This window comes from Opisthocomus hoazin, chromosome 8 (assembly GCF_030867145.1).
Source record: "Opisthocomus hoazin isolate bOpiHoa1 chromosome 8, bOpiHoa1.hap1, whole genome shotgun sequence".
NCBI lineage: Eukaryota > Metazoa > Chordata > Aves > Opisthocomiformes > Opisthocomidae > Opisthocomus > Opisthocomus hoazin.
The window spans coordinates 43931598-43944179 of record NC_134421.1 but is presented as its reverse complement, the minus strand read 5'-3'; positions in this window follow the sequence as shown (position 1 = coordinate 43944179).

Genomic DNA, 12582 nt, shown 5'->3' with positions numbered 1-12582 from the left:
CTGGTAAGCTGAAATCACAACTACAGGAAGATACACAATAGATACGACATTGTGATACTAATAAAAGGATTAAGAAGTTACACAAGAAGTTACTTAAAGGAGTAATCAGTCCTGAAGTACAATGACAATAAAAGTACAACTAAATACTCCATGAACATATCCAGAGGGAGTACTGAAGAAAACCTGTTACCAGAAAATTAACAAAATGAAAGGCCAATGTTAATGCCATGATATCTAACTAGCTCAGATTTTTAGAATTTTTATACTGATTGGCAAAAATGAGCTACTACATTTCCCCAAGACAGCTACAGACACATTTAAGCAAGAATTTTTTCCTGTCAGATCTGCTTTTGCCAGACGTGCTATGTCTGACAGCAGTGTCTGACAATGGGCTTATACTTTGGAGGAGAGGAATTTAAGCAATTTAAAATTATATATGTGTATATATACATGATGGTGAGTCCATATTAATTCCCAATCCAGAAGAAAAATGTTAAAACAATGAACCAGTATCCAGGTGGTCAGTGTATCTGTCTTGGGTGATACAGAAAGTAAGGGATGCCAGCTACTGTGTCCTCATCATGTCTCCTGGGGTCTTCTTAGGTTAGTGATGACATTCTGGTTTCAGAAGTGTTTTTCTGTATTCTTTATGAAGAAAGTGTAATTCCTAGTCCTCCTCCATTAGTTATTAAGACTTACTCGGTGTCCATTGACTGCCGGGTGTCCTGAGAATCTGTACATGGATGCACTGAGATCCTGAAGACCTGCTATTATAGGTATCATCAACATATGCCATTTTGTTCTGTCTAGTGCTTCTGCATTTCCATTCACCCTGCACTCATATCAGTCTTCACGGTTTGTTATAATTCTTTGCACAGATAATACAATCACAAAATTACATCAATGAATCATGTGCTGACAGCTCCTGACACTTTGCTAAACAAAACCAAAACACCTGCACTGTTAGAAAACAATGTCAGAGTCACTGAAGAACTGCGGGTTGAGGAGACAAACTTGGTTTAAAAAAAGGCCTGTCAGTATTCTAGGAGTTGCCATCGCTTCTTGGAAATGACACTGTTCACCTCTGTAATGAGAAACCACAGTCATCAATGACTGTTTCTTGGGAGGTTGACCCATGGCTTGTGAAAGAGTCATTCTCAGCAGACAAATATGAGAGGCAGACAAAGGTGTTTAGGAGACTGGGGAGGAGGGAGGACTGGGAGGACTGGGAAATGTGACTCAGAAGGCCACAGACCGGGACCAAGCACAGCCAGCTGGCGATGGCACAACCAGGTATCCGGACCGGTCGCCCCCAAAAGTAGCCCTGCTAAGGGTCCAGGGACTCCCATTCCTCGAAGAGCGGCACAAAGATTAAATGAACAAAAGTATTTATTTGGTTGTCTCTTAATGTATTTATAATGATGAAATATATTGCTGGTATTTTTAATATTAATTGTCAGCAGGCAAAGATGACACTAGTGGATAGCGCTTTTAAAGGCTGAGCTGCCCAGGCAGAAGGTCCGAGCGCAGCACAGCAGAGCCCTTTCAGCTCCCTCCTGATGACTGGAGCTGAACACGGGCTGAACGTGACCCCTGGCAGGATCCCCAGCACTGCACAGCCATGAGCAGAGGACGCTGTATGTTTCTTAGACAATGCCTAGCTCTGGGATGCTCTTGGTCATGCCTGGAAGCTGATTCCAAGACATCTAAGCCCTCTGCCACTAGTACCAGGTCACGCTGGGTCATAATTCCATGCTGACATAGCAGAGTCCCCAACCTCTCCTTGCTCCTTCACTGCATTGGGTGAGGGGAGGCCAGAGACCTGCTCTGTGAGATCATCAGAAGCCATGTAAGACTTGATGCACAGAAAAAGGCTTTGGGCTCGAGCTAAGCAGCTGACCTCTCCAGGGACGCCCACTCATTTCTGCCTGGAAGACCAACTTGTACTTCTTTCTGCATAAAAGGACACTTTGGCTTACTAAGAGAAAGCAGCAACCAGGATGCTCCAGTCTTATGTGGAAAATGCAAGTTCAAGTCCCTACTTTAAATCAGGACCAAGTAAAGATTTGAAGTTGAATTTTTTGGGTGCAGGATGCTACTCTATGCAGTACACTATTCCGTACACACACTGGCATTTACACACCTGGTTCCCGGGCTCTGGTGAAAGCTTCATCCAGCTGAAGAACACCTCGAGCACAGCCAAAGTCCGGGGCTATGATGACATGGTGGAGACTTCTCCAGCGGCATTGAGGATCCCATTTCTGGACCTGTCAGCTGAAGTCTCTCTTGAACGATTAATGGGCACTCTTTAACCACAGAGCAGTGTCAAGTCACAGATGGTTCTGTACATGGCTGGTGGCAAGATTACAGACACTTATGGATTAAAACGCAGCCAGGGAGTACCAATGGCAGTGGTATTATATGATGACTTGTATAGAACCTAAGTCTGCTTGGTGAATTTGACCTATTTTTGCCAAGATTATGTCTTCCAAGGTGTTATACTTTGAATTGTCTACTGCTGTTCCATCAATCAATTGATATCATAATTGATAAAGGCATGGGGCATTCAGTTACTCCTAATCTGATGTCACCACTGGAACACTGAAAACAACACTCAGAGCTCCGTTCAGTAATTCATAGAAAGAGTAGGCATAACATAGAAAAAAAAAAAAACATGCTATGCTCAATTTCCTTAGATGATCACAGGGAGAAACAAAGAACATTAATTCTCTCATTACTCATCATAAGGTCAACTGCACCTAAAGGCTAAGGAATATGCTTTTCTGTAACACTGAGATCTTCAGGGAAGTATGATTGCTGCATTTTATCAGCTTGGAAATGTCAATTGGAAGAAGTGAACCAAACAAGTCAATAAGGTTTATTCTACTTTCAGAATTATCCTAAACTTAGAGCAGATACTTAGAAAACTGTTAAAAATAAAAATAATAATAATAATAATAAATACCTTCCACTTCCAGGAATAAGTTATAGTTCTACTATCAGCTAAATGGGTGAAAAGACTTAGTACCGAACATGAACTCTAGATGCAGCCCAAAGCATTGATGTCTGTATTAGTCGTTCGCTAGGGTTTGTAATGCTAACAGGTAGTAACACTTTTCCTACCTCAAACGGATATCAAGGGCTTATCATTCATCCTTCATGTACACAGCAGGACAATTGACACTCCACAGAGACATTATGAATAAAGCCAAACACCACAGGATGATTAAATAGTCCAGGTAACTTTCCTCATCTTCCTAAGAGCAGTTTTTACACGTTATAACTTTCTAGAAATACATTACTGTCACAATGACTTGCTGTCAAGATTTTTCATCCAAGCACAAAGAAAAAAGTGATCCCGTGCAAAATGAAGGACTACAGCATGAGGAACTTTCAGTAATAGCTGCTGACCTTTCACTATAGAAAACTGTCAGAGCAGCGAAACTAGGAACGAGGATTTCTCAGTGGCTGCTAAGGGGTTATGCAGCCTTTCATCTGTGCACTAATTCAAATCCTGCCTGGACCAGCATTCTTCTTTTGGCCATACTCAGCTGACAATTACCCTACTAAAGTTAAATGACTGCCTTCAGCTTGAGTTTGGGAAAAAATGTTAACTCTTAGCCTTCTTTTATGTTATCCAATATAATCCCAGTTCTGTGGGACTTCCCAAGACAGCCTCAGCACCATAGTACAAGGCATTGGTCCAGTGGGAATGAAAGTTACAGATCTGATCAGAAATTGTTGCTATACAGCAATAAATTTAGATGGCCTCCATCTGGCTTCACATCTTAAAACTTACCAAAAACCAAATGTCTGTTTTCTTTCCCATAGTGTGCAGAATACAACCGCTATCTGCAGCTTGCACTGTAATCTCTCTTTTTTTTTTTTTTTTGTAGGGGTTGGAAGGGACCTCTGTGGGTCATCTAGTCCAACCCTCCTGCCGAAGCAGGGTCACCTACAGCAGGCTGTACACCTACACTTTCTGCCAGGCACCTAAATGTCAATAGCCCTTGACACAGCTTTCTCTTTAATTCAAAATCCAACCTTTTTGCTCCATACCTACTGTTAAAATACCAGTCCATGCTCCTGTCATCTCCCTCTTTGATCCGTCTAACCTTCTCCTTTATGGCCTCCCCATGACTTGCGTAAATCTTTTCTGATGCATCGAAAATAACAAAAAGGCATGAAATAGAAGGACAATGTTTGTAAGGAAAGCAATGTCTAAACCAATCTGCATATGCTATTGTGTTCCACGATACGCAGCCTAACGGATATACGCTTTCTAATCGCCTGCAATCATGGATAAATAAGAGGCTACATTACTACAGGCTGGTGAAGAGAAAGTGTGATAACTTATCTCTATTTGGACTGCAAGTCATAAAAGAGTTGGAATAAGTTTCGAACACCTCAGTGCTTGACAATTCCAGAAGGTGACAGATACTGGAAAAAGGAGTCCCTAGACACTAAAAATATGAGCAATTAGAACTACCTATTAAATATTTTCAAGATATTCTACAATGGGAACAGATAGACAATGTGTTTCTATTTTAGTCAAAAGCATCAGAATGCAGATGCTCAGAAAATATTGGTTTCAAACTTAGAAATCTCCTGTCACTGCTTCTTTAGAAGTTTATTCTCCACATCCTTGGAAGCATTACACATTAGAATCCCTTTTCAAATGGTCTTTAACATAGTTGCCTCTTCTACATGTTTCTGTGTAATTACAAAGTTTGTCTGAATGGTCATTGCTCTTTTGCATGCGGAGGTGTGCAAGAGCACGTAACACTGAGGCATAAAACCCAGCTTCTATACACTGAAAATCCAACCCTAATACTTAGAAAAGTCTTACCAGAAAGCAGGATGCCAGTTGCGGGAACTTCTTGGCTCCTCCATTTGCTGGGATATGTGTTTAGGGCTTTATCTGGCAGGGCCCTGAATGTGCTGCTCCTGACACCGTGAAGCAGTGATTAAGCGCTTCACGGGATGTCAGCCAAAATGTGCAGTCTGTCACACTGCTCAGACTGAGGGGGAAGTGAAACATCCTAAATACTTCAAGATTGTATGTGTTTATGCGTGTGTGTATACGTACATACACAGGTTGACACACACATAAACACACATTGGAGTGTGTGTGCATTTTATACTTCTATATTATCATGGGTATTGGGCATTTTATCTAAGAAGTGACAAAGTTTGAGCCTTGCTCTGTTCTGATACTGATGAGTTCAGAGACATAGATGAAACGGCTGCAGACCATATTTATAGACATTTCTGAAGAGAAGTAACACTTCCCCAAAGCATAAAATGTGTCATTTTCCCTACTCTTTCTCTGGAGGAAGGACCTATTCTCAAGAGTGACTACACAAAACAGCGAATAGCCCTCTAAGCAAAGCAGCCTCTATCCCATTTGAATTTGAGCATCAGTAGAATAAAATGTTTTGTGATTTAAGAGGCTACTGATAAATTTTGAAAACAGTGACATAAAGTATATATATCTATGTTGTACATATCTTTACAGCTACCATCACAGTCATCTTTGTATCTCAGCTGGAACATAAGGCCAGTCAGCATGGAAAAGGTTGAACCTTGTCGCTACAAAATACATTTCCTAAGACATTCATGGGCTCTGTGGTTTTGGCAGGAAATTCCATATATCTTGACAGAGACAGCACATTTTCACAAAAGAGTTTTCCTTTTCTGTTTCCACAGAAATCTGTGGAAGTTAACACTAGCTACAATAGGAACAGAAGTGGCAAGAATAACGAGGCACAGGATCCTTTCCTGACTTTGCTGTTGATTTTCCACAAGAATTTCAGGAATTTGCTTCATCTTTCCAGGTCTTGATTATTCCAGCTGTAGAATGGGGATGACTGTCCCCGCTGTCCTTCATAACATGCCATGAAATCCATGCATGAAAGCTAATATTTAAACATCACCCAAAACCCATTACATCTATATAAAAAATTTGATGGGTGAGTTTGGATTGAGTTCTCTAATATTAATCCAGCTATTATTATTATTTTATTATTTATATGTATATTATTACTGAACATACATATAATACACACATAAATATATACAGCTTCCATATTTCAAGTGTCTCAGATTTTTATCACCATGGTCACTGGAGCCATTAAGGTGAGATATATCTGTTTTAACCACATGTATTTACAACTATATTTCTCAATTTACACATGATGAGTGATATTTCTCACTGCATAGATTTTCAGACTGGTAACAGAAGCTAAATGCAGTTTCCTTTAAAAATTTGTGTAATCTGTGAAACACAAAGACATTAAGTAGTTATATTTTTCTGAATCACGGTGTCTTTTGTAACAACAGCTGTGTATTTAGTTCAACAGTGAAACTCAAACTGTTTTGCTAATGAAAAGGGAGCCAAATAACCAAGCGCTGGAATGAATTGCAGGCTATTGAAAGCGGACCGTTGGCTCATTAAATGTGCCCCTCATGAATGATGTCCCTTCCCTTTAAACTGTCACTGAAATAATCCAGATTTACTTTGTATTCTATGAAGTATTTTTAGGGCTTTCTGTGATCAAGATAAGATACAGGAAATACATTCCACAAATAAAATACAATTTGTTAGCTTGCAACAGCAAAACTTCAGCATTTACCAAACAAACGCATGTAGCTTTCAGGATAAGTGACTTTCAGTGCAGTTATTTATAGGATTTCCTGTGGGCTTACCACTACCATTGGACACTGCACACGCATCAGAAAATGTATGAAACTTTGGCAATACTGGGGAGAATGATTGCCCCTATTTTTCAGATACAGGTGGAATTGTGGCCTCATTGAAGGCAATAGGAAAATTCCAATACGTATCAAGAAGACAATATCCCAGATAGGGAATTCAAGCCCAGAAACACTAAACAAAGATATCCAAGATTAACTGAAACATTTTAACCCGTTCTCAATAGAGTTAGCTGCAACTACAACACTTCCTTTTTCTTTAAAGACTTCAGATTTATTCCTTCTCTGTCTTCAGAAACTCTCTCCCTGACTTTCATTCTATGTGGCTCAGATCTTTTTACTTTTTCCTGTTTTCCTCCTCCAGGCTTTAGTCATTTTCAATTCTTCGTATAAATTTAATTGTTTTTTGCCTCAAACATACTTCCATAAAAATCTATCTCGAGCTCTTGCTCGTCATGTGGCAGGACTGTTCACTCTTCACACATAACAGCTGAGCAGCCTGCTCCCTGCCCAGGAGATTGACATTGGACCCTGACAAAAGGCTTCTGAAAGATCCAAGTCAGTCCAAAAAGTTCCACTAGAGCATGTGCTGAGCTGATGAACAGAAATACTAAGCTGGCTTTTTAAGGCCCCATTACCAGGACCACATGAAAGCATGTTCTAATTAGTGCCCCAGAACCACACAGCATTTAATGAGAGTGTGATAACTTGAACAGCTGTCGAGGGGTGTACAAATTACTCCAAAATCCCTCTGCTCCTCAGATCAGTGTAAAATTTGGAGAGCATCGCAGTGCTGTAGGGCCATACCGTTTGCCAGCAGCACCCTGGGCTGCATTAGGAAAAGCATTGTCAGCAGGTCGAAGGAGGTGATCCTTCCCCTCTACTTGGCACTGGTGAGACATATCTGGAGTGCTGGGTCCAGTCCTTTGCTCCCCCACACAAGAGTGACATGGACATACTGGAACACATCCACCAAAGGGCCACGAAGGTGATTAAGGGTCTGGAGCATCTGGCACGTGAGAAGAGATTGAGAGAGCTGGGATGGATTAGTTTGGAGAAGAGAAGGCTCAGGCCAGTTGTTAGCAATATGTAAACATATCTGGTGGGGGGTTAAAGAAGGCAGAGCCAGGCTCTTATCAAAGACATCCAGTGACATCCAGTGACAGGACAAGAGGCAAAGGGTTGAAACTGAAATAAAGAAAACCCCATCTAAACATATGAATAAAGTTTTTTCTGTGAGGGTGATTGAACACTGATGCGGGTTCCCCAGAGAGGACGTGCAGCATCCATCCTTGGAGCTGTTCACAGCCTGGCTGGACGCAGCCCAGAGCAACCTGCTGTAGATGGCCCTGCCCTGAGTGGGTGGTGGGACTGGGAGATCTCCAGAGGCACCGTCCAGCCCCAGCGATCCTCTGGTTCTCCACCCCTAGGCAGTGGGTTCTGGTGTGTAGCACAGCTCCCACTTCTGAACTCTGCCCCTTCTTCTGCCAATCATACAACACCTTGAGCCTGATATTAACCTCTTAATTTCACGAATTATGTTCTAATTTCAGCAACCTTCCTTTTTGGGCACTTGAAAAAAGTATATTTTAGGCATGTAAATGTAAGAGACAATTTTTATAATACCAGTTTTCGTATTTACAACTAACACACTCAGATTTAGACGACTAGAACACCTTAAGTAGGCAAGCTTCATTTCTAGTAATTCCTAAACCTGGAAAAAACAAAAAAAGGCTATTGACGTGTTCCTATAGATAAACACGTATCAAAATATGGATTAGATCTAGATTTGAAACATGTGATTATACAAGCTTATTGTGTTTAAATAAATTTTTATTTTCATGAAACTTCTTATTACAACCATACGCACAGAAGTCAAGAAAACATCTGACAGCATAGCTTGGAAAAAAAAAAAGTACTATACAAAACAAAGTGTGGATGACAGCTGCTACTCCCCCTTTAAATCTCACTCTGTCATCCTTGTGTTGAATAGTATCTTCTTTTGCTTACCATTCAAGACTCACAAAGGTGGCATCACCAGGCCCTCTGAAGCTGAACCGCTTGTGCATTTTCCTTGCTAATACTCTACAATAATTGATTTTTCTCAAAAAGAACGAGACAAACAACACACAATATTCAACCTACCTATGGAAACACTGATGAATAATGTGAGAAATCTCAATAGCTTACATTAGCCCAAAGACTGAAATCAAGAAGACTGGGTTCAGACTTTGCTTCCTCAAAGCTGGAGGGAGTTTAGATGCACCATTCCAGTTGATATCTACTTTTACTATGCTTCTACAAAAACTCCAGGAGCCTGCTCCTCATAAGCCAGAGAAAGCATGACAGTGCTCACAATAATCACAGGGAATCCCCGGATTTGCCATTATTGATGGGCAGCTCTCGCATCCCCCTGCAGATCTCAGCAGGGAAGTCAAACAATGGGTGTTTAACTCTGGCTGGCATCCTCTGCAACCGCTCCTGCGATTCCGCTGCTCCCCCCTCCTGCCAGCACCAACTCCAGAGCTTTTTTCTGCAGGGCTGGCAGCTGCCTACATGCCTCTCTGCTCCAGCCAGCGCTGCACAGAGACATCTCTGAAGTGCTGGCAAGAGAACTCAAAGAGATTCCAGTGGGCAGAGGAGATCCCCCGCCAGGCTAAAGGAGAAGAGGACTGAGGGAAAAGGAATCACTGGGTGATTTAATCCTTTATTTTCATGTCTGTATAAGCGACAGCAGGAAGCACATGGTACCAAAGGAAAGAATTTTCCATCAAAAAGTGGGACAATTCTTTCTGTAAGCCTTTCTGTGCTCTCAGAAAGAAGTAACTTTTGCTCTTAGAGGAATCAAAAGGAGTCTGCCAGGGGTGACAAAAGAAAGGTGGAAGTTAACCTCCTGACATGGCAATAGGATAAGCCAGTATGAAGGAAGATTATACTGCAAAGACCTTCTAGGACTAAGAAGAAAATTGTCTCTGGTTCAGCAAAAGAGGAAATGTGACACCAGCGGATTAATGAAAGAACACAGTAAAAATGACAAACCAGAGAGAGGCCCCTTTGCAGCAGCACTTTGAATAAACAAAGCTGCAAGGGTCATAGTGAGAGACAAGAATAATTGTCAGGACATGACTATAGGTTTTACGGTCAGAAGAGAGCTGTTAGGCTTAGGAGCTGCTATGCTACACGCAGTAAGACCTCAACACCATCCAGTGGGAATAAAAAGAGAGGGAAGACAAAGAAAAACATGAGTCACAGATGGTATTCAAAGCCATATCCGTTGATAAGGGCGGCCAGGAACAATGTCTAGAGAGTCAAGAGGAAGAAACACAGATGGAAGCCTAGAACGCTCTCAGGAGCAGAAAAGGAGGACTCAGCACTAAAGATTCAAGAAGCAGAAGTAAAGAATCAGGAAAGGAGGTGTTTTTTTAAAGGAAGTTGGGTTTTTTTAAGTGTTTACTGGATTTGGGAAGAGGAAGGAGAGTTTCAAAAGCAGTCCATCAGTCAAAGAGACAATGATCTAACACAGGCCTTCATGTCTGAGACGCTAACTGGAAATACCAACGTGAGGAGGTACCAACTACTGCAGAACATGTAGGATATAATTACAGCGGTTTTGGACAGCATGTCCGGAGAGGTTAGAGATGACAGGAATAAAACAAATGAAGTGCTAGTCACAGGAAGGGAATCCACCAGTGTTTTCAGGACAGGGAAGGTCTGTGACTACCTACATTTATCTGAGAGGAAACTTCAGGACTTTGAGAAATAGAAGGGAAAAAACAAGACAGGACAAAGTAGACACACATGATAGGAAGGGAGGGGATAATGAGAGAGGAAGGAAGAGAAAGGATGAAGTCAATATTTGTGTGACAGCAGGCTGAGAAGCCAATGTGGAAAATGTTAATGACAGAAGTAATTCATGCTGTATTTTAACTTTGTTTTTTCTGCAGAAGCAAACGAGGTGGTTGCGGTAGTCCGTTTTCTCAAAGAAAGAGAAGCACCCAGTGAAGTCCAAATACAGCAAGTCACTGTTTTTGTAGGAGAAAAACTGGATGCAGATCTGTGAGTGAAGAGATGAGGACACAGTGATAGACAGCTAAAATGTCAGATTAAGTACCACCAGGGAAAAGTGGCTCAAGGGTGAACATGTTGATGTAGAAGCGATAATCATTGCTCCGTGGCCAATGTCTTATCAGTAATCAGAGTTAGCATTTCTCATTACAGCAGTACAACCGAAGTCTAAAAATTGGTCAGAAAGCTTCTCAGATCAGTGTGGCCATGTAATAAACAAGCGGCTCTCACAAGATGATGAACCAAGTGGGGGGGGGGGGGGGCGGGAAAGCATACCCCCTTCAGGGTGTAGCCTTTCTACACTGATTGTCTCGCAACTTTTTCCTCTCCAAGAAGCGCACTTTTCAGTTTCCAGTCTCATGTATACCTCCTTAGCCTTGTGCTCAAAATACAAAGCTTTAGCTTATCAGCTCTGGGAATTCTCGGTCTTTCCTCTGAATTTTAGTTACATAATAGCTTGAGCTAAGCAATCAAAGCGGGGATAGGTCAAAAGGAAGATTTGCCTGAGGTGATGCAGGAAGTTGATGGCAGAGCTCGAAGCTGAATACACATTTCTCTGCTATTCAGACAGCACAAAAACCGCTAGAGCCTCCTTCACTTTTTAGATATTGTTGGCTTTTTTCCAAGGCAGCACTGTTTCTGTAGCCAAAGCTACAAAATGCAATGGCATTGAAAGAGCTAATAAGCTAAAGAAATATCCCCAAATGGCACTGTTTTCTAGCTCTCAATGGTACGTCCATGATATCGCTAATAAATTATTTCTCTTACAATCAATATTTTCCACAACCCTACTGTACTTCTCCATGTCCTTTCACCTGCCTGTAGATTAGTCCAGTTGTTGAGGAGAGAGACAGTAAGATGAGTATGTTAAGTCCAGTCTTCCCCTTGGATTTTACATTCCTCACCTTCAAAATACTTAAGCCCAGAGATGTCATAGCTCTTTGGTACTGACATTTCTAGTCATCAAAGATGGACTCTAAAGTCATTGTTCAACGCCCTCACAGCTATTTGGTGGGACTAAATGACAACTGTTGAAAATTTCAGCTAGTAAGTGCTGGCAACAGCAAATACAGCACTGAAATTTACAGGGATGACTTTAACATTTCTTGACATTGCAGAACAGTGTAACATTTACCTGTCAACGGTGCAGGATGCCGTAAATAGGCCAAGCAGAGAACTGAGCAGGCCAGGACTCCAAGGCCCACTCTCTGAGGTGGCAGCAGTGATTAAGATGACATCTACCTCCTGCGCTTCAAATTGCCCCCTTTCAGATTCTGTAGCAGTTAAGGTTTATCTGTGATTCATTAAGGAATGGGCTAGGCATCGTAGCATTGCTCCCCTCCATGCCAGGGGAACTTTCTCAGAAATTTCAGGATTTTTCTCTGGTGACTTTATCGGGCACCAGCTTCTTGAGAAAATGCCTTCAGAACTGAACATGAAGCATCAAGTATTTCAGATCTGAATAACTGTGAAATAGGTGTTTCATGAATAAAAAAGGATGCTTATGAGTTATACTGATATTGGTATTATTCGTATAGGCACTGCTGTTTATAAAGAAGATGCTTTCTTGCTACTTGGTATAAAGAGGGAGCAAAAAGACTGTTCCTGTGCCTGGAAGTTTATTGTCTAAGACAATTGACAGCTGACGGATCCAGACAGACAAGGAAAAGAAGGTCATTAATTAAAGAATGAGGATCAGCACAACAGTAACATCCCACCTCTGACTTCTGAAGCTCCTATAAGCATGAAGAACGGCTGCTCAAGGGAAATTACAGTGAAGTGAAACTACATAAGGCAGCGGCA